Source organism: Theropithecus gelada, chromosome 1 (genome assembly GCF_003255815.1).
Source record: "Theropithecus gelada isolate Dixy chromosome 1, Tgel_1.0, whole genome shotgun sequence".
NCBI classification, from domain to species: Eukaryota; Metazoa; Chordata; class Mammalia; order Primates; family Cercopithecidae; genus Theropithecus; species Theropithecus gelada.
In genome coordinates, this window is record NC_037668.1 from 80029356 (window position 1) to 80056956 (window position 27601).

General features: G+C 42.5%; 1 protein-coding gene and 1 pseudogene across 2 annotated transcripts in view; one reads left to right on the forward strand and one right to left on the reverse strand.

Moving 5' to 3' along the window:
* The first annotated feature begins 1500 nt into the window (after positions 1-1500).
* ZFYVE9 (zinc finger FYVE-type containing 9) overlaps positions 1501-27601 on the forward strand; it is a 202921-nt gene continuing 176820 nt past the window's right edge. For both annotated transcript variants that reach the window (XM_025392920.1, XM_025392930.1), the window contains exon 1: positions 1501-1906. The gene's annotated coding sequence lies outside the window, so the exon portion shown is untranslated. The remainder of the gene's footprint in view (positions 1907-27601) is intronic.
* Positions 19737-25615, reverse strand: LOC112626950 (annotated as a pseudogene).

The window sequence follows — 27601 nt, forward strand, 5'->3', positions numbered from 1 at the left end:
AGCTTCTCCATGGTGGCTGCTCAATTATTAAATGAATGATTCCTGTAGTTTCTCATTATTATTTATCATCATTAGGCCATAACCTAAGGTAAGGTGAGATTGCCTTATAACATTTTTTATACATAAAAAATACTGGTTGCATGCTGATATCTGCTGTACAATAGAATGTCATAGGATCCAGTGTATGAGGCTCTATTCTTCTGTAGAGGGGTGTTACATAAACCCATTAGTGAAATTTAGGGAAGCTGCACCCAGACTAGGGAGGATGAAGAATGGAGCATCCATCTTTTGATAGGAATATACTTACACACACATACACACACACACACACACAGAGAATGAGAAACAAAACAGATGAGTACAAAATTGAGCCTAAGAAAAAGAACTGGAACCAATAAAAATTGGAACTAGCATTTATTGAGTATCTTCTATGGGCCAGTCTCTTTATCTCCAATCTGCACAACAACCAGCAAGGCAGGCAGGAGAAAACTGAGGTTCAAAAATGTTACATTACTTGCCCAGGGTCATAAAGCTATAGATGACAGAACTGGAACTGGTAGTGTCAGTATGCGTCTGACACCAAAGTCACTACACATTCTAGTATACCACCACTCTGTCAAAAAAGTGTATTTGGAAAATTTGGGGAAAAGAGGATTTGGAGAATTATCTTTCCCTACTTCCCCTTTGACAGTCTTGTTTGTTTTTGGTTCTGACGTTTGCACCCTAGAGGCTGATTGGGATCAAATATGGGGCATCTGTAAACAGAATGATTCCATAGCCCCCACTGTGTAATAATTTCCTTCCTTCAGAGCCTTACTAGGATTCGGCTGGGATGAGGGGTGGAGGTGGGAGAGAAGAGGTTGGGACGGGGAGGGTGTTAGTAAAAGATGGGTGATTCTTTGCTTACCTTTAAGTTGTTTATGAATTTCAGGACAACCCTTTGGCTATTCTCTTCTCTGGCTGGGCATATGTATACATATGTATTTTCATTTTTGTTTTGTGGGGGTGGTGGTTTAGGTGTTAAGGGTTTGGTTGGTATCTGTAGGAAATTTCTGTAATGATCTACACAGTAGATAAAAAAAAAAGTTAAGGTCAAAGACAATTCCTTCGTCTGTTTTGGGAGAGGAGTGTGTGTATGTTTGAAAAAAAGGTTTGTTCTGGGTCACTCTTCTTTCATCCAGACGCATTAAAGGGATTAGAACGGGGTCTCCCCGCCACCCCCGAAGCCGGGAGAGACAAACGAAGGGATTCCCTTACATTCCTGCTCTCAGGTGCGGGTCCGAGTGACAAGAACGTTCACGTACCTTCGGGAGAGAAGGAAAAGGTGCTCGGGTCTGGCGGGGGGCAGGAAACGTCAAGGGTTTGGTGGGAACTGAGGGGCTTCCGGTTCCCGGGAAGTGGAGTCCCCGGCCGGCCGCGGGCCGCGGGCTGCGCAGGGAGCGCGGGGCCCTAGCCGCCCCCAGGCCGCGCTCCTTAGCGTTCCCTGCGGCTCGTGCCCGGCGCGGCCGCCGCAGTCCCGACGCCGTAGCCGGACGTGGGGTCCAGGGGGCGCTGTGGCCCAGCGGCGCCGGCGGCAGGAGCGGCCACCCGACGCTGGAGGCTTCGCTGAGGATCCCCGCCTGCTGCACCTCGGTCGTCCCGCCGCAGCCTTGCGCCCCCGGCCTGGCTCGGCGGCGCTCCTCCGGGATCCGCGTGGCTGCCGCGGCCCGGGCGCCGATGCGGCTGGGCGGGTGCCGGGCCTCAGCAGCTGTAGCAGTAGCAGCCGTAGCCGCAGCTACCGCAGCTCCTACAGGAGTGGGAGGTTTCGCGGTGGCGCCTGGGGCCGCGCCGGTGCCCTCCGGAGGAGGCTTTCGGCTCAGGGACGACCCCCCTGGCCATGCTGAAGCGGAGGCGGCCGCTGCTCGAGGTGAGTGTGGCGCGGCGCGGTCCGGGGCTCGCCCACCTCCCGCCGCTTGTGGGGGCCTTGGCGGCAGCCCTCGGGCCGGGCGGACGGGGCGTCCTGCCACTGCGGCCGCCTCCCCCACTCTGCGGTCCTGGGGCCTCAGCCCTTTCTGCCTGCGTCCCCCGGGAGGCTGAAGGCCGTGGGGGGCGACTAGGCCCCGCGCCGTTGGGAAGCCCTCGCCCCGGCCTCGGTTCCGGCGCGGCCCGGTGTGTGGAGCTGGGGGCCGGCAGGAGCACGGCCGCCTTTCGGGTTTGCACGGGCCCGGGCCGAGCGCAGCCTCTTAGCCTGGGCCCTGCACGTACATCCCAGAGGGAGGTAGATGACGCCTGTTTGCAAACAGCTTTGGCTTCCCCGCGTCCCATACCGAGTATCTCAGAATCCCGGTAGTGGCGGGGGAATGGGGAGGAGAAGAAGGCCAGGGTGAGAATTGGGGTGCAGAGAGTGCGGGACCAAGAGAGCCCGTGGTACTCCTAGAGTGTCATTCATGGATCTGACTTGCTCGAGAACAACCTTTTGCGTCTTATTTGAGGTGAAATTTCATCACCTGCCGGTTGCTCAGCCCAGCCTCCTTGTATTTGTATCTTGTCTCTAAGCGTGGTCTGCCTTGGAGAAAGCCCCATCGCATCTTTGCGATGCTAAGTTTTCTAGATAAACACTCACAGTTATAAAAACGTCTTTTACAAAGGTCTGTCCCCCCCCCCCCCCCCCCCCCCGCCGCCAGAGGAAATATTTTTATGCTTCAGTGTTCGGTACGAAAATGTTCCACTTAAAGAGATCCAGATAATGGTTGGCAAGAGGATTTTAAGTCCTCTTTAAGTGCCAGCTACTCTAATAAATACCTGAAGGAAATGGGACACATACTAAATTTTAGAAATAAAATGATTTGTTCTGATATTAATATTGGAAAATGTTAGTACTTACAGTTTGATACCGTAAGTCAGATGTTTATGTTTTGTGAGAAATGTGATTACAGGTTATTCCTGTTTTCCTGTTATGTGTGTGAAAGTTATAAGACTTATAGGTACTTGCAAAACTTTTATAATCATGAAAAAATATGCTTATTGTAGAAAATTTGGAAAGTATAGAAACGTACTGTGTTGGCTCTTAATAAATAATAATAGGAGAAATCACCCATAATCTCACAGATTATAAACAGTACAGGTTTATAATGGGCTTGTACTGACAGTGATTTTTAAAATTATTTCTGTATATTAGGTTTAAAATTATCTGACTGCTCCATTTTACATTGCCATTTGTATAGGACCTATAAAAATATTTTACCAAATTACATTGGAACCGTAGTTGAATTCATCAGTTGAAACAGAAGAATATGGGTAACTACCTAAAAGATCCCTAACTTAACTTTCTATGCAGCATGGGGTCTCCATGTAGGGAGAAAGTTTGGCATGGTACACGTTTTTGAAGATCTACTGTCTTACATGCTGTAGGCTTGCATTGTTTTTGTCAGATTTTAAGTATTTCTGTTAATTATTGGCTTGATTACCAGTTATTTTGGTAGGTTAATTTAGATTTTTAAAAGTCTAATTCAGGCGAAGTGTGATGGCTAGGCTGAATTGGGAGGACCCCTTGATCCTAGGAGTTCCAGTCCGGCCTGGGCAATGTAAGCAAGATGCCCCTCTCCGAGGCAGGTGGATCACGAGGTCAGAAGTTCGAGACCAGCCTGGCCAATATGGTGAAACCCCGTCTCTACTAAAAATAAAAAAATTAGCCGGGTGTTGTGGCACGCACCTATAGCCCCAGCTACTCTGGAGGCTGAGGCATGAAATCATTTGAACCTGGGAGGCAGACGTTGCAGTGAGCCTAGATTGGGCCACTGACTCCAACCTGGGCAACAGAGCGAGACTCCATTCGAATACAGTTCGAATTCAGTCGAATACAGTTCTCAGTGTGTCCCTAAAGACCACCAATATTAGAATCAGTTGAGAGTGTTTGTTATATATATAACATAGGTATTATATGTAATATATGGATTCTTGGTCCCTTGAATTGAAATTCTAGGGATGACGATGGCCCAAAGAACTTTATTTTTATCAGTCTCCCTGATTCTTAGGCCTACTGAAGTTTGAGAATCACTGATACAGTAAATTTAAAATTAACTAACCTTGCTGAGCCAAAGGAAGGTGTCTGTTTTCTAGCAAAATTACAAATCTTTAGTGGCAATAGTCATTTCTTTTTTTTTTTTTCCCACTTCCTTGCAGCTCCAGCTCAAAGGATGTCATTTCTCGTAGTAAATAATCTTAGAAAGAAAAATGATATTTTGAGGGACAGCTGATCCAATCAGCAACCATTTATTGAGAGCCTCCTGTGATAGCTGTGGTGTGATAGAACACCTCGTTATTTACTTTGGCACTTAATGGACACCAATGTCATTGTCTGTAAAATGCATATACTTCAGTTATTATGCTTACCTTGCAAGGCTTTTAGGATAAATACATCTGAAAAGGTATTACAATCTGTAAAATATTTTTATGCAGTTTTGGCTTTTAAGTGCCAGATCCTGTTGTAGGTATTCTGGGAAACACAAAAATGACCAAGGGCTCTACTAAACTTGTCCTGTGGAAGCAGAATACCTTTAATTAACTGTTACAAGGTAGGTCAGACAAGTGTTGTAATTGAGTGGAACGTACTAAATCTCTGTTTAAGGGGTCTGTGTCTCATCTTGCCCTTTAAGGACATTGATAATAATTTTTATATATGATTATTCCTTTCTCTTCCAATTCCTGATTCAGTGTTTTGTTTAAGGAAATAATTGTTTATTTTGCCTGGTGATAGTTTTGTATTAACTCCTTTAGAAAGGTAGAGTGAGTAGAGATGGTAATTCCTTCCTGTGTTGCTAAGCTACCACCGTTCATTCCATTCAGTAAACTTTTATTTGGCACCTTGTTAACGTGCTAGCCACAGACTGGTTGCAAGGCACAAAGCTTGTTTAAAAGATAATTGCCTGGATTTTAGCTTAAGTTCTTATGTTCCTAAAGGGATGGTGTATATATGTGTGTTTTATGGTTGTTAATTGCATAATGTGGTACAGAGTATGGAGTCGGATGTGAGCAGGAATCCTTACTACACCTCTTAGAGCAATGTGACATTTAGATTCTGAGTTTCTTATGTACTATTGGAGTAACACTACCCCTCCCAGCAAAGTAGAACAGGTTCCATGAGATAAAAGTAACCGAAAGCAATTAGCTCAGTGTTTGTCATGCAGGAGGTGCTCAATAAATGTACATTTCTTTCTTCCTTTTGGGGAAAACAAAAATCAGGCATTGGGATTTCTGCGTGACTTAAAACTTGGTTGCTTTATTTTTTTTAGACTAAGTCTACTTTTGGAATTCTTTGGAATTTTTTTATGGAAAACAATTTCGATCTTAGTATATTTTCCATTTCAGCTTTAGCCAATAAATTAGTATTCCCTTTGTATAGGGTATACTTGTTGCAGATTATTTATTTTCAGTGTTTTACGTTGATCTTTAATTTTACTTTTGTATACTTGACCTGCATTATATAGAGCTACATTCTTGGTACAGTCAGACCTCTGTATCTGTGGGACCTACCAACCAAGGCTCAAAAATATCCACACACACACACATACACACAAAAGTAATCATACAATAATAAAAATAATACAAGTAAAAACCCAAGACAGTATAACAGTTGACTTGCATAGCACTTACATTGTATTTGGCATTGTAAGTAATCTAGATATGATTTAAAGTATACAGGAGGATATGCATAGGTTATATGCGAATACTGTGCCATTTTATATAAGGGATTTGAGCATCCACAGATTTTGGTATCCTGTGGGTTCCTGGAACCAATCCTCCACAGACACAGAGAGACAACTGTATATAATAATCATTGGAAAATATATAGTTGCAGGCACTGAATAGAAATAGTTCACATATTTAGTTTTCAAAAAACTCTCAAATTATTAAATTTACTTAACTGTTTTCAGAACATAGACTTTTCCTTATAAACTGCAGTAGGCAAGAACTAGATTTAATAGCCTGTCAGTCTTTTCTTATAACCTTGGACAAGTTTCTTACCCTCTTTAAGTCTCAATTTACTTTTTTATAAAATGTGACTGATAATGGTCACCTTACAGGATTATTGTGAGTATTAAATGATATAATGGGTAAATCAGAGTTCAGTCCCATGAGTCCTGTTAAATCTGGACTCTGGAAGTGGAAAATATATTTCTCTTGAGTTTTGAAAAAAGAGCTTGAAAGATTGTTAATTTGTTTTTTTGTTTGTTTGTTTGTTTTGAGATGGAGTCTCACTCTGTCGCCCAGGCTGGAGTGCAGTGGCGTGATCTTGGCTCACGGCAAGCTCCACCTCCCGGGTTCACGCCATTCTCCTGCCTCAGCCTCCTGAGTAGCTGGGACTACAGGTGCCTGCCATCACACCTGGCTAATTTTTTTGCATTTTTAGTAGAGATGAAGTTTCACCGTATTAGCCAGGATGGTATCCATCTCCTGACCTCATGATCTGCCCGCCTCGGCCTCCCAAAGTGCTGGGATTACAGGCGTGAGCCACCAGGCCAGCCAGATTGTTAATTATTTATATAGTTTACTAATAGTAAGTAAAATCAGCATGATCCAATTTTGAACTATTAGAGATTGCTAAATTAAGGAGGAACCAAGGTGTCAGTAGAATTAGTATTTGGTTATGGGGTTAGTAGAATACCTTGTGCTTTATAATGGTAAATTTTATTTAATAAAATAATGTGAAAAGTGCTGTTTTTACAGGTTGAGCATCCCTAATCCAAAAGTCTGAAATTCGAAATGCTCAAAGATCCAAAACTTTTTGAGCACTGACATCATGTCACAAGTGGAAAATTCCACGCCTAACCTCGTGTGATGGATCACAATCAAAATAGTCAAAACTTTGTTTCATGTACAAAATTATTAAAAGTGTATAAAATTACCTTTAGGCTATGTGTATAAGGTATATATGAAACAAATGAATTTTGTGTTTAGATTTGCGTCGCAATTCTAATCTGTCCCGAATGCTTCTGGTTCCAAGTATTTTAGATAAGGGATACTCAATGCATAAAGTATTTTCTGTTTTACAAATTAAGTAGTACTTACATTTTTCTTTTAAATTATGGTAAACAGCCCATTTACGGAACTGAAAAAGTTAGAACAGTATTATGTATTCACAGAGTTGTGCAAACATCACTGCTCTCTAATTTTAGAACATTTTAATCACTCCAAAAAGCAGTTTATAGCCATTAACAGTCACTCCCAGGATCTCCCTAATCCTCCTAGTCCTAGGCAACTACTACTTGCTGCCTCTATGGATTTACTTATCTATTCAGGACATTTCATGTAAGTGGAATCATACCATATATGCCTGGTTTCTCTTACTTAGCATAATAGTTTTAGGGTTCAGTAGCAAGTGTCAATACTTCATTTCTTTTTATTGCTGAATAATATTCCATTGTATGGAAATCCCACATTTTATTTATTCATCAGTTGGGGCTCTTTCTACTTTTTGGCTACTATAAATAATGTTGTTAACATACATGTGCAAATTATTGTGTGGAAATATGCTTTCATTTCTCTTGGGTATTTATAGGGATGGAATTGCTGGGCCAAATGGTAGCTGTATGTTTAACCTTTCGAGAACCTATCAGCTTGTTTTCACAAAGTAGCTGCACCTTTTTATATTCCCACCTGCATTGTATGAAGGTTCCAATTTCTTCACATCCTCACCAACACTTGTTATCTGTTTTTTTGATTATAACCATCCTAGTGAGTGTGAAGTGATAATGTAAGGCTCTATTGGTGGTTCATAACTTTTTAATGTTTTTTTTAATAGAAGTGAGGTTTCATTATGTTGGCCAGGCTGGTCTGGAACTCCTAACCTCAAATGATCCACCCACAGCCTCCCAAAGTGCTGGGATTACAGGCATGAGCCACCATGCTCTTGGTTAATAACTTTTATTTACAGTCATTAGGTAAATTGTTGAAGCTTTTACTTGCAGATACATTTGATGATAAGGAATGTTTTTGGCATGAGGATAAAAGCTGTAGGCCAGGCACGGTGGCTCATGCCTGTAATCCCAGCACTTTGGGAGGCTGAGGTGGGCAGATAGCCTGAGATCAGGAGTTCAAGACCAGCCTGGCCAATATAGTGAAATCCCATCTCTCCTGAAAATACAAAAATTAGCTGGGCATGGTGGTGGATACCTGTAATCCCAGCTACTTGGGAGGCTGAGACAGGAGAATCGCTTGAACTGCGGAGGCGGAGGTTGCAGTGAGCCAAGACTGCACCATTGCACTCCAGCCTGGGCAAGAAGAGCGAAACTTCATCTCAAAAACAAACAAAAAATAGCTGTAAACTTTCTAGTTTCCTATTTAGTAAACAGTGAACTCTGGTGGATGGAACTGATTAACCACATTGGGTGGTGATAGGAATGGTGGTGTGAGGACTTCAGCTATATAAAAGGTTGTCTTCTATTGATATGAATATTTCTTTCTTTTTTTTTTGAGATGGAGTCTTGCTCTGTCACCCAGGCAGGAGTGCAGTGGCTCAGTCTTGGCTCACTGCAACCTCTGTCTCCCTGGTTCAAGCGATCCTCCCGCCTCAGCCTCCCTAGTAGTGGGGACTACAGGTGTGCGCTACCACGCCTGGCTAATTTTTGTATTTTTAGTAGTGACGGGCTTTCACCATGTTGGCCAGGCTGGTCTCGAACTGACCTCAAGTGATCCACCTGCCTCGGCCTCCCAAAGTGCTGGGATTACAGGCGTGATCCACTGTGCCCAGCCTTAACATGAATTTTTTTGTTTTGTTTTGTTTTGAGATAGACTCTCGCTCTGTCGACCAGGCTAGAGTGCAGTGGCGTGATCTCGACTCACTGTAACCTCTACCTCCCAGGTGAAGCAGTTCTCCTGACCCAGCCTTCCGAGTAGCTTTTACTATGGGCGCCTGTCACTACGCCCTGCTAATTTTTGTGTTTTGAGTAGAGATGGGGTTTCGCTGTGTTGGCCAGGCTGGTCTTGAACACCTGACCTTGTGATCCGCCTGCCTCGGACTCCCAAAGTGCTGGGATTACAGGCGAGCTACTGTGCCCAGGCAATATGAATATTTCTTAAGAAAAGGCAATTGTAATGCCTAAGTTTAGTTTTTCTTTAACTCTACTGAAGCATTTCTAAAAATTTACAGTCCAGTTTCATATTAACATTTCTAGGCAGTCAGGCATGACAGATTTTAAGACTCGCCATTACCTCTCAATGATACATAATTTTATATAAATACAAATGTGATTGTTTGTCTTATATGTAGAATATCACCCAATATTTTGGTTACTCATTCAAGGTATTAAAGCCTCCCTATGAGGTTTTTTAGGACATAGTTCAAACTCAGCAGTAATTACTTGCTAATGTTTCTAAAGGTTTTTCAAACCAGTTAGGAAATACTACAGGGAACCACTGTGAGAGTAAACAAAGTGCAAGTTTTAGACCTTCATTCTACATGCAGTGGATCACCCACAGTATTTTCCCGCTGAAGTTCACTTTTAGAATCTATAGTGGTGATTTTTTTTTTTTTTTTTAGATGGAGTCTCACTCTGTTGCCTAGGCTGGAGTGCAGTGGCATGATCTCGGCTCACTGCAACCTCCGCCTCCTGGATTCAAGCAATTCTCTGCCTCAGCCTCCCGAGTAGCTGGGATTACAGGCACCTGCCACCATGTCCAGCTAATTTCTGTATTTTTAGTAGAGATGGGGTTTCACCATCTTGACCAGGCTGGTCTTGAACTCCTGACCTTGTGATCCACCTGCTTTGGCCTCCCAAAGTGCTGGGATTACAGGTGTGAGCCACCTGTAATGGTGATTTTGAGCTGAAATTCTTGTTCTGGTTTATTATACAATCCTTTAGTTCCTTTGGATGGCATAATTTCCATATAAAGTTAAAAAAACAGCAGTTCTGGAGCCTTTTTGGTAGGATTAATGAAAAAGTATGCATTTCTGTTTGCAATGTGGTTTGGTTCTTTCCTAACCTTTAATGATTAAGGTTTGATGTTTATCTGTGAGATTTCATTTTATTAAAATGAAGAAAGAGTAAATTGTACATGTTTTTATGATTTGTTTCATAGCCCAACAGAGTCTATGTCAAAATTCTCTTTGTTAAAATAAATTGACTGGGTGTGGTGGCATGTGCCTGTAGTCCCAGTTACTTGGGAGGCTGAGGCAGGAAGATTGCCTGAGCCCAGGAGTTCTGGGCTGTAGTGTGCTATGCCGATTGGTGTCTGCACTAAGTTTGGCATCAGTATGGTGACCTCCTGGGAGGGGGTGACCTCCTGCAAGTGGGAAACCACCAGGTTGCCTAAGGAGGGGTAAACTGACCCAGGATGGGAATGCAGCAGCTCAAAACTCCCATCCTGATCAGTAGTGGGATCATGTCTGAGAATAGCCACTGCACTCCACTCCAGCCTGGGCAACATAGTGAGACCTCATCTCTAAATAAGTAGGTAGATAGATAGATAGATAGATAGATAGATAGATAGATAGATAGGGCCGGGCACAGTGGCTTATGCCTGTAATCCCAATGCTTTGGGAGGCCGAGGTGGATGGATCGCTTGAGGTCAGGAATTCAAGATCAGCCTGGCCAATATTGTGAAACCTGGTTTCTACTAAAAATACAAAAATTGGCTGGGCGTGGTGGTGGGCCCCTGTAGTTCCAGCTACTCAGGAGGCTGAGGCAGGAGAATCGCTTGAACCTGGGAACCCGGAGGGGAGGCTGCCGTGAGCCGAGATCGCGCTACAGCACTCTAGCCTGGGCAACAGGGGAACATCCTTTCTCAAAAAAAAAAAAAAAAAGATAGAACAAGCAATGTCAAAATTTTGTCAAAACATCCTGTCAGGATTTATATAAACTTTAGTCTCCATTTTTCATTTTCAATTGAGCAGGAGAAACAATCCCTAAAAAGTAATTAAAATAAAACACTGCCAGTTTGAAACTTGAACTTCACAATACATCATGTAGGCCTTTTTGTGATTCTGGTGATAATTGTCCCTTTTTTTTTTTTTTTTTTTTTTTTTTTTTTTTTAGTAGTAGTAGCTGAGGTAAATTATTTTTGAAGTTATTGTGAGGTCGCTCTTGGAAATTTCTGCTCAATGTTTAAAAAGCAAGGTTGAGATTCTTTAACCTGGCATATGGCCGTCATGATTTGGTTCCAAGCTGATCATTCCTCACTGCTATTTTTGCATCCGGTTCTTCCATGATTCCAGGTTCATGGAGTTTTTTTGGATTCTTTTACTTTGTATTACTTTTTGTGTAATATAAAAGCCTTCCTTGTAGTGTGCCATCTTTCTGGTATTTCACATATGTTATTTCTAACTCTTACTAAGGCTATTATAAGATCATTGTATTATTATGCGTTTTACAGCTGAGGGAACTGAGGCTTGGAGTGTTTTATTGATTTTCCTAAGCTTAAGCCCACATCCATGATTCAAACTTATATATCAAACTCATATATCTCTGACTGGAAAGTCCACACTTTTTTCATCGTGTGCATCTTCTCGTGTGTCTATGTGTATATGTGTTTTTTTTTAGATAGCGTCTCGCTCTGTCGCCTAGGCTGGAGTGCAGTGATGTGATCTCGGCTCACTGCAGCCTCCGCCTCCTGGTTCAAGCAATTCTCCTGCCTCAGCCTCCTGAGTAGCTGGGATTACAGGCACCCGCCACTACACCTGGCTAATTTTTTGTATTTTTAGTAGAGACGTGGTTTCACCATGTTGGTCAGGTTGGTCTTGAACTCCTGACATCAAGTGATCCGCCCACCTCGGCTTCCCAAAGTGCTAGGATTAGAGGCATGAACCACCGCTCCAGGCCCATCCAGGATTTCTAAAGCATGTTCCCTAGGAGCAAGGAAATGTTCTTCAGTCAAATAAGTTTGGGTTTTCAGCTTACTATATCCCTCAGGTAGAAGTTTGCAAATGCACATTAGTATTCTAAAGACTAAGGAGTAGAAGAAACTTGTTTAACTTTGTTCAGCTATGTATTACCCCAGTTTTTTCTGAGATGGAGTTTTGCTCTTGTTGCCCAGGCTGGAGTGCAGTGGTGCCATCTTGGCTAACTGCAACCTCCGCCTTCCAGGTTCAAACAATTCTCCTGCCTCAGGCTTCTGAGTAGCTGGGATTACAGGCATGCACCACCATGTCTGGCTAATTTTTGTATTTTTAGTAGAGATGGGATTTCACCATGTTGGCCAGGCTGGTCTCAAACTCCTAACCTCAGGTGATCCACCTGCCTCGGCCTCCCAAAGTACTAGGATTACAGGCATGAGCCACTGTGCCTGGCTGTATTACCCAAACTTATTTGGTTGTGGAACCCCTTTTTTCCACATAGGACTTAGTAATTAACACCTTTTACTGATGTAGGTCAACTTTTATCTGTTTTTTAAAGTCTCACCCTCACCATATCCAAGACTATTTGAACTCTCAGATGATAGGTCCTGATTACTTCCTGAAGGTGCTCATTCTGCACATTATTAGAATTTTAGCAGTATTATTTCTTTTTATATTTAGCCAAAAATGTAGCTTTTCCTCTAGTGTATATCCTTTTGCTCTTTTACTCTTTAAAATTACACGGAATAATCACTGTTAATATCTAAAGATGACAAGACAGTATCCTGTCTCCCTTAGCATAGTGATTAAATTACAGGCTCCAGAGTCAAACTGGGTTCAAATTTAATTCTCCTTTCACTTTGTGATCTTGGGCAAATTAATAATTTCTTTGTGCCTCAGTTTTCTCACCTGTAAAATGGACTAACAATAATACATCAGTGGGTTAAATGAATTGATACACATAAAGAGCTAATTACATAGTATATTGGTTCAGGTCTCCTGGGAAGCAGACGTTGAAATGGATATAGTAGTGCAAGAGGTTTTATGGGGTGGAATGCCTGTGAAAGGAAATGGGGAGAAAGCAAAATTGGCTGGGGAGAGCCTCAATCTGTGATGCAGATCTGAAAAAATCTCAGTCAACCTAACTGGGAACTTCAGAGCACATATTGCCTGTTAGAGGAGTCCTGCATGGGCAGAAATGGCCAGATTTTAGTACACCCACCATGTTTAGTCACCAGCTAGAGCTGCCCAAGGAGAGCATGGTCATGACTGGGAAGCTGAGATGAATTCTGGACACGCTGCAGCTGGAGGCTGTTAGCTAACCAAACTCCTTGTACCTGAATGGCAATTCTTTTTTGAAGGAAGATCCAAGTAAGTGACTGCTACAGTCCATTTCTTGTGATGCACAGATCCATGTCTTCACAGTTTCTGAGAGCAGCTCCTCCAAGGGAGGAAATGTAGAAAGAGATTACTGAGACAGGCCTCAGGCTCATCACTGTAGCTGGTCTCAGAGCCACAAGGTTCTAGAGCCATCTCCACTATGTAGTCTAAATTGCCCTTGCCCTCAGCTATCATTTCTGCTGGTGTTGGTTGTTTACTTAGTGGTATGACCCAAACCCTCATTTCTGAGAGTCTGAGAACCATGCCTTTCTCAGACTGGAGTGGTTGCATTTGTCCATTCATAGTCACAACTGGGCAGGGAGCATTAAGTGGTATCCTAGGGGATCATCTGAGTCCCACACATGTTCCTTCTTGTTCCCTTTGTGTAACAGCAGCCCTACTTCCTCCTGAGGATGAGGGTTAATTAATCTTGCCAAGATGGGCATTCCTCTTACTGCTTTCTAGTCCTTGGACACAAGGAATATCCAATATTCAAGCTGCAGCTGTAACTTCTAGTTCATTGTGACCTTTGACTGTGTCTCCTGGCAAAAGTGTGCCCGCTTTGGGTACCAGGACTTCTAACGCCATAGAGCCCCCACATTGCAGAGATAGGAAGCACAAAGTAGATCATTGGGAATGATGGCAAGTAGGGGCTGTTTCTCTTTCCAGTTCTTGGTTCTCAGACTGATGTATTCTTCTTACTGGGAACCTAGCTCTAAATCAGTGCATGTACTGCATACAAGAGGGTAGCACACCATTTTTGTCTCTGAGCTAATACATTAGCTGTACCTTCAGCAGGCCATTCCAATACTCTGTAAGACTGGGTCCTTTTGTATGGAGCTGTTATGGATATAACTACTGGAGCTCATGGTTATGGGCCTACTGCCGCAAATCTTTCACTGTGAAGTGATTTGCTTGGCTGGGTTCCATGTCTGTTGATTAAGCACTGTGTAAGTCCATGTTTAGTGGTACTGGCTAGGTCTCTGTGGACAGGAAAGGCAAACCTATACCTGGAATAAGTGTCTAATCCTGTGAAGATCAATCATTGGCCCATCCAAGATGGAAGAGGCGCAGTGTAGTCAGCTTGCCACTTAATAGTCTGTTGGTCTGCCTGAGGCATAATGCTATATGGAGGGTTGGTGTTGGTCTTTGTTGCTCATAGGTTGGATGTTCAGAGTTGGCCTTGGTAAATGGGAGTCCATGTCTCCTTCTCTGCTTCCATCTCTATTTCTGCCACGGTGACCTCTCCATTTATGTCCCCATCTTGCCACCTCTGGGTGACTGATGTTAGCTAGTTGAGTCATTTTGTCTCCTTGGCTGTTCATTGGCTCTTCTGTATTGGATACTTTCTGGTGGGCGTTAACACATGAAACAAAGATTTTCATACTTTTCATCCACTCCCATATGTTCATTCATTTGCCTTCACCCATACCTCTTGCCCTTGTCCTTCTCCTTAAAGGCCTCTAACCAGTTGGCCAGTCTATTTGCCATTGCCCGTAAGTCTATATATTCTCACCCCAGGCCACTTTTCTTTCTGCATAAAATTCATAACCAGGTGCACCCCTCAAAGTTCTATCTGTTAAGAAGATTTTCCCTTTTCATTGTCAAGGTCACACCTAAGTGTGGCTATAATGAACTTGTTTTTTTCAGTTTGCATTCACATACGGAGCTGACCTACTTATAAGCAAAACTTTGGCTTTTTTCTCCTCCTTAAGTGGGTCATGTAGGATACACCAAACAGCTATAGATGTGAACTGAAGAAGGGGTGCTTGTGTGGTGGGTGCCAGGGAAGTCTTGGCTGCCCGCTTATAGCAGTCTCGTTGTGCCCTTTGGTTTTGTTTCATTTTGATCCTTGATATGCCATTCCTATCTTATAATGGATTGCTGCTGTGCTCACGTGGCTTTATGACCTGGCAAGTCTAGTGAATGCAGCTCATTATGGAAAGTCTGGATACATGGTGCCCAGTGATGAAGCATTCTATCTCTTAACAGGACACAGTTGCACACCAGGACCTGTTTTTCTAATAGCATGGCTTTCCTGCAGAACTCTAGGGGCCTGCATTTTGATTCTCTTCCTTGCTATAAACTCTACATTGCATCTTTTCCCACCATTGGTACCTCCAACAGCATATGTATTGCTTGCACTACAGCCTGGACTTGCTGCAGAGTTGTTGCCCCTACTCAAAACTGGCAGCCTTTCATGTCAACCAGTATATGGGCCAAAGTGGTATTCCTGTGTATAGAATGTGTTACTTCTAGAATCTGAAGGAGCCTACCAGACATTGTGTTTCCTTTTTTGTAGTCAGGGATGCAAGATGCAGCAATTTGTCTTTTGCTTTGGAGGGGATGTGTTGGCATGATTGCGACCACTGGACTCTTAAAACTTCACTGAAATGGTAGATCCCTGAATATTTGTAGAGTTTTTCTTTACCCTCTTTGGAACACATGTCCCTCACCAAGCCCTTCACTATGCTAGCCAGCTCTTGCTCATCTTACAGGATCAACATATATCACTGACGTAATGGATCTATGTGCTGTTTTGAGTCCAGATCTCTGCAGACTGTATTATGATAGAGTGAAGTTAACAGCCTCGAAGCAAAACGATGAATGCATTTTATTGTTTGTTCCACATGAAAGTGAACGGTTTCTGATCCTCTTTTCTGATTAGGATAGAAAGGAACTTATTTGCCATACAAATGGCTGCATGCCATGTACCCAAAGCTATATTTATCTGCTGTAACAAACATACTGCATCTAGCATGGCAATGTGTTCATGGTTGCTACTTGTTTGAGTTTGTGGTAGATCCAGCTGGTTCCTGTAGGGGCCAGACTTTTGAATTAAATGGATATATTTAGGGACTACTGCCCTTGAATCTTTGAGATCCTTAAAGGTGACACTAATCGTTGCCTTTATCTCTCCCCAGTACACAATTTTGGTTTTGATTACACCCAGGGGATGGGTATTTTCCTTTCTCCACTTTATAGTTGCCTGAGTAAATGGCCATAGGTTCCTTTGGGGATGGACTTGGGAATAATTTTACATATGTATATGTGAGTCTAGATCTGAAAACTGGCCCAGGTTCAGGAACTGGGAAAGGGATGGTAGGTTTTTATTGGTGCAATCACCTTCAGCCTCCTGCTTATTCAATTCTTGCCTTGTTTTGATTATATACATTAAGCAGCAATGATTTTGACTACCTGTTTTTTTCCTTATGGCACCATATTCTCTTTTTTTTCTTTTTTTCTTTTTTTTTTGAGACAGGGTCTTACTCTGTTGCCCAGGCGGTAGTACAGTGGTGCGGTCTTGGCTCACTGCAACCTCCACCTCCCGGGTTCAAGTGATTCTCCTGCCTCAGCCTCCCGAATAGTTGGGATGACAGGTGCCCACCACCACACCCGGCTAATTTTTGTATTTTCAGTAGAGACGGGGTTTTCATTATGTTGGCCAGACTGGTCTTGAACTCCTGACCTTAGGTGATCCACCCACCTCAGCCTCCCAGAGTGTGCTGGGATTACAGGCATGAGCCACCGTGCCCAGCCTGCACCATATTCTCTTAACTATCTCCATAGCTCCCTGAAAGTTAAGTTTTACTGGCTGTCTTTCGACATGAATCATAATGGCAACGGTTCACTAGCTTCTGGTGTTTAAGTGCCACCACCTGTCCCCTATTGCTATCAATGAGCCTTTCCTTTAGAGGAGTGCCACCACTGAGCTTCTTAGTGATGCTGGTGCCTTTCTCATCAGTATATTCCTGATGGCTTTGATGAATGGTCTTCTCTCCTCCCGTGGTGTACACAACTCTATCATATCCACTTTCCTGAGCCTTTTAATCCTGTCCACTGCTCTCTGCTATGTCAATTCAGTCATTTCACCCTTAATTAGTTTGGGCCATTATTTTCTCCAGACTCCTAGGAGCCACCCTGACAGCAAGTTTACACCATCTCCCAGGTCCCTGCCACAGTGTTAATTCTCATATCCTGAGACAGCCCCCCTTTCAACCAGTAAACTTGACCTTAGTCTAATGTCCCTGCTTTCTTGATTAAGCACCTTGAAAATCTAGCACTGTGGTTTATGCCAGTCCTGCTCGTTTACTTATACTGGGTAATTCTTGCCATTCTTTTGGGAATTATAGTCTCCGTTCTCCCTTATCAGGTCCAAGATGTCCTTGGCAGGGTTAGCACTAGCTATTATCATGGCATCCAAGAACGCAGATAGGGACAGATCCTTAGGGACCCCCTGTGTTGCCTTGCAGGTGACAGACCTCTGAAGTGTGCTTCTGCGCAGCAGGGAGTGCTAACTCACCCCTGAGTTCAAAGGATTTGGAAATGACAATCTTTGGGGGCAACCATCTCCTAACCTGTCTATCAGGCCTCTAGGTTTTCTAAACCAGGATCCTGACCTTGGCATAACAAGCCTGCCTTGGCTGAGCATTCAGTCATCGTGAAGCAGTGGTCTGTAGCCATCCAGAGTTTGTTTTTCATCTTTTACTGCCTTCCATGGTAGGTGATAAGGACCTGTTTGTGAGCTATTAAAGAGCCCTCTGGCCTTCACACTTAGTTTTCAGTTGTTCGTTAGCTGCTTTCTAGGGAGCCAGGGCAGTCTAACAGCTAGCCAACTCTATTGTTCTTGTATATTTTGTGTTCCCCTTCCCAAATATCTGAATGTTTATACCAGTTTGAGTGTTCATCTCTGGGAACATTCTTCCAAGTCACAACTTGTGTGTTAACAGTTGGGCCACCAGCTTGTGTCAGGGCCTCTCATGCCTCACGTACTACCTGGGATGAGATCTTCATTGTCAGTCAGGCAATAAGTTACCTAGTTCCTAAGCCTTGTCTTACCTTCTGCTTTCTCAGTCAATTTCTGGTACCAGCTGTGCCAGTTTGAGTCCTTCAGGAAGCAGCTGCTGAGACAGGAATATAAGAGATACATGAGGTAGGAGAGGACTTCTGTGAAAGGAAAGGGAGAGGGGGCACAATTGTCAGGGAGAGTCTCAAAGTGAGATGCAGGTCTGACAGAGTTTCAGACAACACAGTGAAGACTCAAACAAAAATTGTTCATTAAAGGAGTCCTGCATTGGACAGAAATGGCCAGGCCTTAGTGCTTATGTTATGAGCAGTCATTGGGTGGGGCTGCCCAGGAAGAGTATGACTTCAGCTTGAAAGCTGGGCATCCTGAAGGGACTGCAGTAGGAGGCTGTCAGCTAACTGTGCACCTAGAAGCTGGTTGGAAAGTTATTTCATAAAGGTTGATATCAGCGACATACCTCCATGGCTGCCACATGTAATAAGCAAATGTTAGGTATTATTGTTAGGATGATTTTGATGACGTTTTTCTTTTTCCTTTTTTTTTTTTTTTTTGAGACAGAGTCTCACTCTGTCACCCAGGCTGGAGTGCAGTGGCGCCATCTGAAAGCTCCACCTCCCAGGTTCACGCTATTCTCCTGCCTCAGCCTTCCGAGTAACTGGGACTACAGGCGCCTGCCACCACGTCTGCTAATTTTTTTGTATTTTTAGTAGAGTCGGGGTTTCACCGTGTTAGCCAGAAAGGCCTTGATCTCCTGACCTCGTGATCCGCCCGCCTCAGCCTCCCAAAGTGCTGGGATTACAGGCGTGAGCCACTGCGCCCAGCCAGAGTTTTAACAGATGTATTTTAAATACATGTTTTATAGGAATCCACAAGTTTTTCATCTCTAAAAAATGACTTAATTTTTAGGGCTCAAAAATTCCGTTCTTCAAAAGAAATGTCCAAGTGTTTTCTTTTTTTTTTTTTTTTTTTTTTTTGAGACGGAGTCTCGCTCTGCCGCCCAGGCTGGAGTGCAGTGGCACGATCTCAGCTCACTGCAAGCTCCGCCTCCCGGGTTCACGCCATTCTCCTGCCTCAGCCTCCCGAGTAGCTGGGACTACAGGCGCCCGCCACCGCGCCCGGCTAGTTTTTTGTATTTTTTTAGTAGAGGCGGGGTTTCACTGTGTTAGCCAGGATGGTCTCGATCTCCTGACCTCGTGATCCGCCCGTCTCGGCCTCCCAAAGTGCTGGGATTACAGGCTTGAGCCACCGCGCCCGGCCCCAAGTGTTTTCTTTTACAGCTTCAAATTTTCTGCATTTAACTACTTGACTGTAAAAGAGCTGTAAAAGAAAACATGACATGACTGAACTACTTCATGTGTTACTGTCTTCCTCAAAAGAAAGTTTAAAAAGGAGTTCTTCCTAAATGTGGATCTCTAATACAATATCTAACACAAAAGAAGCTTTAAAAAGATAATTTCTTACTTGATTAGCTAGGAGTTTTTCTTAGTAAAAGCAAAAAAAGAAAATTTACGAAGCATAACACTAGGGTTCCTCTTCTACTCAAGATGTTTACTCAAAATGACGACAGTTACATCTTTAGGAGTATAATGTAGATACTAAATAAACCAATTTTTTTTTTTTTTTTTTTAAAGAGTAGGAAGAATCAGAAGCTTGGGGAAATCCAGAATTAAAAAAAAAAAGAGAGATAGAAAAAAGAAAATAGAGAAGAAAAAAATGTCCTTCATTGCAACCATTTCATTGTCAATAGTGTCTTGGGCTGTAGGAATGAGATCTTGATTGTGATCTGTATTGACTATAATAAGGAGAAGGTGATTATCTTCTGTACTGATAATCATAGTCTTCATGTCTGTCATATTCACAATCATACCCGCTATCATAGTGAGAATCTGAACGTCTGCCACTGTCTTCACTGCCACCTTTACCACCACCTCCACCACCACCACTATGAGTTGTTCTGCCCATGTAGATGCCCAGTGTAAGTGTGTGCCTTCTCTTGGTAATAGAATAATCTACCCGAATTTCTTCTATCATCCAGCTCTGTTCTATTTGCCCTTACCATAGCCTCCTTTGAGTCATCTATTCTCTCAAAGTATACAAACAAATCCTCGAGATCACCCAGTTTGTTGATTTTAAACCACATTGGCACCATTCAAAGGTCCATATCGAGAACATACTTCACGAAGATCTCTCTCTGTTATGTACAAACTAAGGCCAGACACTCCAAGGCAAGTGCTGGGATCTGAATTTGCCCTTCTGCCAGTATGTCTTCTCTGGTTAGACATTGGAGAATAACTTTGGCTCCTTCACTGCCAGTATTCTGGTGTATATGATCTACTTCAAGATCGTCTCCTGTCAGAGAGAGTGGGATCTGGATCGAGTGTATAACGTCGATGAGAATGCCTCCTTGACCTCGATGTTGATTTTGATCTTGATGGAGAATGGGATTCAGAGTGTTTGGAAACACTTGAAGGACTGTGAGATCCTGACCGTCTCTCCAATTTTACATGAGCAGGAGTTCCTGTTGGAGATTTTGACTGAGAGTGAGACTCATTTACTTAATCTAGGATCCATTTATTCTTCCAGATTCTTTTAATTCTACTTCACTCTTACTTTCTATTTCTCTTCATTCTTGAGTTTTTTGCTTTTTGTACTTGGTGTGTTCTTCCCCAATTCAAACAATTCAAAATACCCTTAAAAAAATTCAAGTGCTTCTATCCAACCAATCTTCTGTTTAATTTTTCCCCCATTCAATTTTAACTTTCTGATCTGTAATACTTTACATTAGCCTTCTTTTATCTTGATTTATCTTCCGCATTCTTGGAAAAAGCTCTTCAATTTCTTCATGAACATTATGCCCTTGAAGTTGTTCTTCTCTACATCACTTATGTCAATGAGGCGCTCCCCAAAACTAAATAAGAGACAAGTCTTGGCTCAAGGGCTGACGGCCTAATCGACCCACTGACCGAACTGTGGGAGAGAGGAAAGATTTGGCAACAATGGCCGCTCCACTCCACTCCCACTCGGTTGCAGGCTCCAGCAAAATGGTGCTGACCTATTTTATTTTTATTTATTAATTTTCTTTTAGTTTAGGTCTGTTAGAGATGATTTAGTTTAGTATTCTAATATTCTAATTTGGTTAGATCTTTCGAATACTGATTCTTTGATCCAGCAGATTCAGCTGTCATAATTTTCTTTATCTCCATCACGTATTTCATTGTACCATAAATGGCCACATCCAAATCATTAATAAAAATGTTAAACAGGACTAGGTGCGGTGGCTCACATCTGTAATCCCAGCACTTTGGGAGGATCAGTTGAGCCCAGGAGTTCAAGACCAGTGTGGGCAACATAGTGAGACCTTATCTAAATTATTTTTTTAAAAATGTTAAATAGGATAAGTCCAAGAATCAAGCTGTAGGCCATGCCATTTGCAGTGTGCCTTCAGATGGATAGATATTTATAGTCAACACTGTTCAGCCTGTTAGAAATTGACCATATTGAATATGACCCACATTTCTACTTTTTTTTTTTTTTTTTTTTTTTAAGACAGAGTCTCACTGTTGCCCAGGCTGGAGCATAGTGGCTCAATCACTGCTCACTGCAACCCCCGCCTCCTAGACTCAAGCCATCTTTCCACCTCGGTCTCCCCAGTAGCTGGGACTATCGGTGCCCACCACCACACCCAGCTAATTTTGTTGGTTTTTTTTTGTAGAGACGGATTTTCACCATGTTGCCAGACTGAATTTCTACATTTATTGCTTAAGACACAATGAGTATATATCTTTTTTTTTTTTAGATGGAGTATCATTCTGTAGCCCAGGCTGGAGTACAGTGGCACGATCTCGGCTCACTGCAACCTCCACCTCCCAGGATCAAGTGATTCTGCTGCCTTAGCCTCCCGAGTAGCTGGGATTACAGGCATGCACCACCACGTCCAGCTGATTTTTGTATTTTTAGTAGAGATGGGGTTTTACCACGTTGGCCAGGCTGGTCTTGAACTCCTGACCTCCAGTGATCCGCCCGCCTCAGGCTCCCAAAGTGTTGAGATTACAGGCATGAGCCACTGGCCCAGCTGACAATGAGTATATATCTTTATACATCTATCTGCTGTCTGCCTGTCTGTCTGCGCCTAGCTGACAATGAGTATATATCTTTATACATCTGTCTGTCTGTTCGTCCGTCCGTCCATCCATCCATCCATCCATCCATCCTTTGCACATACCCACCAGACCAAGGCTAACAAGGCATTGAAGCAGAAAAGGAAATGAAGCTATTTGGCTGTAGATGATTGCTGCTTTCACTTCTAAGTAAGTGCTTGCTTTTGGCTTTTATCTGCCAGTAATCAGCTGGGTGATCTTGGAAAAATGACTCAGCCTTTCAGGATTTGAGAATCTTAGCAATAAAATAATATGATTGGGAAGTTTGTAGAGACAAAGCAGAATGGTGGCTGTCAGAAGCTGTGGGGAAGGGGAAATGGGGAATCACTGTTTATTAGGTAGAGAGTTTCAGTTTGGGGAGATGAAAAAGTTCTGAAGATGGATGGAGGTGGTGGTTGCACAACTGTGTGGACACATTTAATGCCATGAAATTGCACACTTTTAAAAATAGCTAAAACGGTAAATATGTATATTTTACCACAATAAAAAAAAGAAATCCAGAAAATAAATTAAGAGTAGGCTGGTATTGAATAATAGTAACAATAATGTTAAGGAACCACTGCCTGTCTTGTTTTTAATTATATAAATATAATAAAAAACTCGTATCAGGCTTAATGGTGAAATACTGAAAGAATTTTTATTTAAGTCAGAAACAAAAGAAAATGTCCACCTTCACCATTTTTGGAGGAACTATCAGTGTAATTGTCTTAGAGAAGAAAGAAAGATCATTAGAAAAAGGCAAGTGATTTGGTGGAGGGGCCTCATTGAGATCTTTCAATATGAATTAGAGAAATGAAGGGGAAGGATAATGGGACCCCTGAACAGTCTGTGAGGGAGTGTTGTGTGTGTACCTGCATGTGTACATGCATGTGTGTGTATAGAAGGGAACAGAATAAATCAGTTGAGACCTGGGGAAAAATATGATTGAATTACATGGCCTGCAGAATCACCATTGAGAATAGGTAAATGGGAGATAGAAGGCAAGTTTATGGAATGTGTGTATCTGAACTTTTCTATATGCTGCTTCAATCAGAGCACTTTCCTGTGAGCTCCTACTGGGATTCTGCAGTTAATAGAGGTTTTGCTGTTAAGAGTTTAGAACCATTGGCTTAGAACTCTGGATTCTTCTGGCAGAAAAGTTTACTATTTCAGGTTGATTTCAATAGTTAGTGGTCAGCATAGTTCCTAGAACATAGCAAAGTGATTGAAATTGTCAGAACAATCATTGAAGAGATGGGCATATAAATAATAATAGCAAACTTTGTCTTCTAGACTGTGTCATCAATTATTGGAAGATTGGAATCATACCTTGTATCCTACTTAGCTCCTCTTCTTTGAATCTCCTTCTGCTATTCGTGTTCTGTTTTAATGCCCTCTTTTCTTTGAAGTAACAATAGTTATGTGGAAAAAGGGGTGAGTTTGCATACTGTCACACTTTAGTATGCAGTAGAAGTGCCTTCTTCATATTTCCATTTTGTCACACAGAATAGTAAAAAGACCTTTCTCAAGAGTTGAGATTTAACAAAGTTAATAATTTTTATTGCTTCATCAATCAAGTGAAACTGACATTTTAGAACAACTGAGAGTGCATGGCAGTGAAGAATAAGACTACCAGTATAGTTTGGTATTGCTGCCTTGATTGGTGCTAAGGTGCAAGCAGTCCTACCCATCATTGCTATTGCACTTTCACTCCAGTTGTCAGCATGGTGAAAAGGGCATACATACTAAGATGTGGATTCCCATGAGTCTGTGGACTACACTTTGAGAATCACTGGAGTAATCTGAACTTATCCCATTTTTTCTTTGAATGTTGCAACCTGAACTTTACCTCATAAGATTACCTAGCCTGTTTAAAAGTTTTTATAAATTCAACAACCTGGTTAGATAAACTATTGAGTGTTTAACTGATCTCATCATTTAAAAATGTTTTAATAATACAGTGCTTAATCTATACCCTTCATGGTTTTTCATCTGAACACTTTATTGTTTGCTCATACGTACTAATTCTACCCTGATGATTAAAAACAAAAAGGCTGGGTGCGGTAGCTCATGCCTGTAATCCCAGTGTGAGGAGGCCAAGGTGGGAGCATTGCTTGAGACCAGGGGTTCAAGACCAGCCTGGACAACATCTGGTCCCATCTCTACAAAAAACAAAAAAGTCAGGCATGGTAATATGCACCTGTAGTCCCAGCTGGAGGCTGAGGTGGGAGGATCACCCGAGCCTGGGGAGGTCAAGGCTGCAGTAGCTGTGATAATGCCATTGAACTCCAGCTTGGGTGACACCAGATCTTAAGAAAAGAAAAAAAAAAGTTTTAAGGCTTGCCTTTCATACTTCTTTACTCTGAACAAATCTTTTTTAAAAAATGTAGCAATTGATCTTTATAAAAAATAATTCCCTTTAGCTTAAGAAAAATTATGTATTGAATATGATTCCAATATAATTAAAAACATTTTTCAAAAGGAGTCATAAAAAGAAATGTCTGCTTTATTAAAGTTGCAGATTAGTACAAACACATGATATCAGTAAGAACTCTGCCAGGCCGGGCGCGGTGGCTCAAGCCTGTAATCCCAGCACTTTGGGAGGCCGAGGCGGGCGGATCACGAGGTCAGGAGATCGAGACCATCCTGGCTAACATGGTGAAACCCCGTCTCTACTAAAAATACAAAAAACTAGCCGGGCGTGGTGGCGGGCGCCTGTAGTCCCAGCTACTCGGAGGCTGAGGCAGGAGAATGGCCTGAACCTGGGAGGCGGAGCTTGCAGTGAGCCGAGATCGCGCCACTGCACTCCAGCCTGGGTGACACAGCGCGAGACTCCGTCTCAAAAAAAAAAAAAAAAAAAAAAAAAAGAACTCTGCCATTGCCAGGATTGCTATAATTTAGGCCTCTTGTTTCTAAGTCCTCAGGCTACTGCAGTTGCTCTGTGCATCACATTACATAGCTCACCTTCTGTTTCCCGTTGAAGATAAAATGAGGCATAGGATGTGCAATGATCTAACGTTAGGTGCTTCCTTGACCTCATCAATCTTGGTGGATAAATAAGAAAAATACGTTTTAAGCTTTGAAGCATGATTTCAAGCACTTGATAATGTTTCAGTAGTAGTCTTGGTAAGTGGGAGAAGCCAGTGATTTGGCCTGCCTTGGATGGATAAATGAAACTGCAGGTTGCCATGAAGACCCGTCTCACTTAGAGCACATGAGATACATATGAATCCTCGCCTTGGTCATGTTCTAGAGGTGAATATTAGCATAGATCTAAAAATAACCTACCCTTTTACCCTGAGAAATGATGCCACAGTCACTTGTAGAGTACAAAAACATATAAAAATCTTGCCACATGTTGGTTACAGGACACCCACTTCTCAGAAGCACCTCATCAGAAAGCACATACGAATCATCAACTGTCAGTGCTTTAATTTTGATGTGAAGCCAATAAAGAGTACAGTAATACTTTTGATTCTGCATATCCAAACAAAGTCACAGCAACAAGCAGATGAACTAAAGATAACTTTAAGGGAGCCTTTATGATACCAGGTCCAAAGCAATGACCTCTCAGCATGCAGACAGCAGAATCACAGTTGATCTTTGGAACATTTAGATCCTGTGAGATGCTTGCAGCAAAAATCTTTGTTTCTGTAGCTTTTTGGAGAAGAGGAAAATAAATTTAGGATTAGTGAAATATTTTCAGCAGGCTCTTGAAAGGAGTTAGAAGTAAGTTGCATTATAGTATTATATGCATTTTGTCATTGTGTAGATCATAGAGTGGTTTCTTTGTGAAATTTGGGGCTTCCTTGGGAGTGAGGAGGGACTGCTTTCTTTTAGTATACTCATTATTTAAGAAAACTCATTAAAATCTGTCATAAAGCAAATTTGAAAATATAAACAAGTTTGTGTTACAGATTAGATTCCTCCTCTTCCTCCTCCTCTTCTTCCTTCTTCCTTCTTCTTCCTCTTCGTCTCTCTCTTTGTCATCTAGGCTGGAGTGCAATGGTGTGATCTCAGCTCATTGCAACCTCTGTTGCTCAGGTTCAAGCAGTTGTCCCGTTTCAGCCTCCTGAGTTGCTGGCACTACAGGTGCACGCCACCACACCCAGCTAGATTTTGTATTTTCAGTAGAGACAGGGTTTCACCCTGTTGGTCAGCTGGTCTTGAACTCCTGACCTCAGGTGATCACCTGCCTTGGCCTCCCAAAGTGCTAAGATTACAGGCATGAGCCACTGTGCTTGGCCCCCCCTTTTTTTTTTTAGCAACAGGGTCTTGCTCTGTAGCTCAGGCTGGAGTGCAGTGGCTCAATTGTGGCTCACTGTGGCCTTGACCACAGGCTCAAACAAGCCTCCCATCTCAGCCTCCCAAGTAGCTGGGACCACAGGGACACACCACTGTGCCCGGCTAATTTTTTACTATTTTGTAGAGACAGGGTCTTCCTATGTTGTCCAGGCCGGTCTCGAACTCCTGGGATCAAGCAATACCTCCTGCTCAGCCTCCCAGAGTACTAGGATTACAGGTGTGAGCTACCACACCTAGCCAGATTAGATTCTTTAAAAGCAAATTCTAGATGAGGCATCAGGTTTCTTTTAATGTATTGAAATTTTGCTGTATTGATTTTTGCTGGAAATAAGTGGCAGTTGGCCAACCCTAATCTGACCCCCCCTGGAAACTCCTTCATCATCTGCTACTCTTTGCCTCCCTTAATCTGTGCTTTGTTCTTGCTGTTCCTCTGTTTTTAACTACCTTCCTCTGAATTCTCAAGATTACTCCCTGACTTCCAGATCTTGATGTGGCTCAGTGAGACTTTCTCTGGCTGCCTTATTATGACCCCTAGCCGAGTGCTGTGACTCAGGCCTATAATCCTAGCACTTTGGGAGGCAGAGGCAGGCAGATTGCTTGAGCCCAGGAGTTTGAGACCAGCATGGGTAACATGGTAAAACTCAATCTCTACAAAAAATAGAAAAAACTAGCCAGGCGTGGTGGTACACGCCTGTACTCCCAGCTTGGGAGGCTGAGATGTGAGGTTCACCTAAGCCTAGGTGGTCAAGGCCGCCATGAACCATGATTGTGCCACTGCTCTCCAGCCTGGGTGACAGAGCGAGACACTGTCTGAATAAAATAAAATAAATTTGTAACCTTCAAATTTTCCTTTCCCTTTCTTTATTTTTCATCTTAACACATCATCTAGCATATCATATATTTTACGTTTATCTTGTTTATCATTCATTTCCATCCATTAGAATGTAATCTCTGAGGGCTCGGGTTTTGCCTGTTTACTTGCTCTTTCATCTCCAGTGCTTATACTCAAATTCAGCAACCTTGTTAGATAAACTCCACTGAGTGTTTAACTGACTTAATTATTTTAAAATGTTATAATAGTAGAGGGCTTAATCTGTACCCTTGATTGTTCAAGGAACACAGTATCCAGGTGCTCAAGTATTGGTTGAGTGAATATTTATAAAA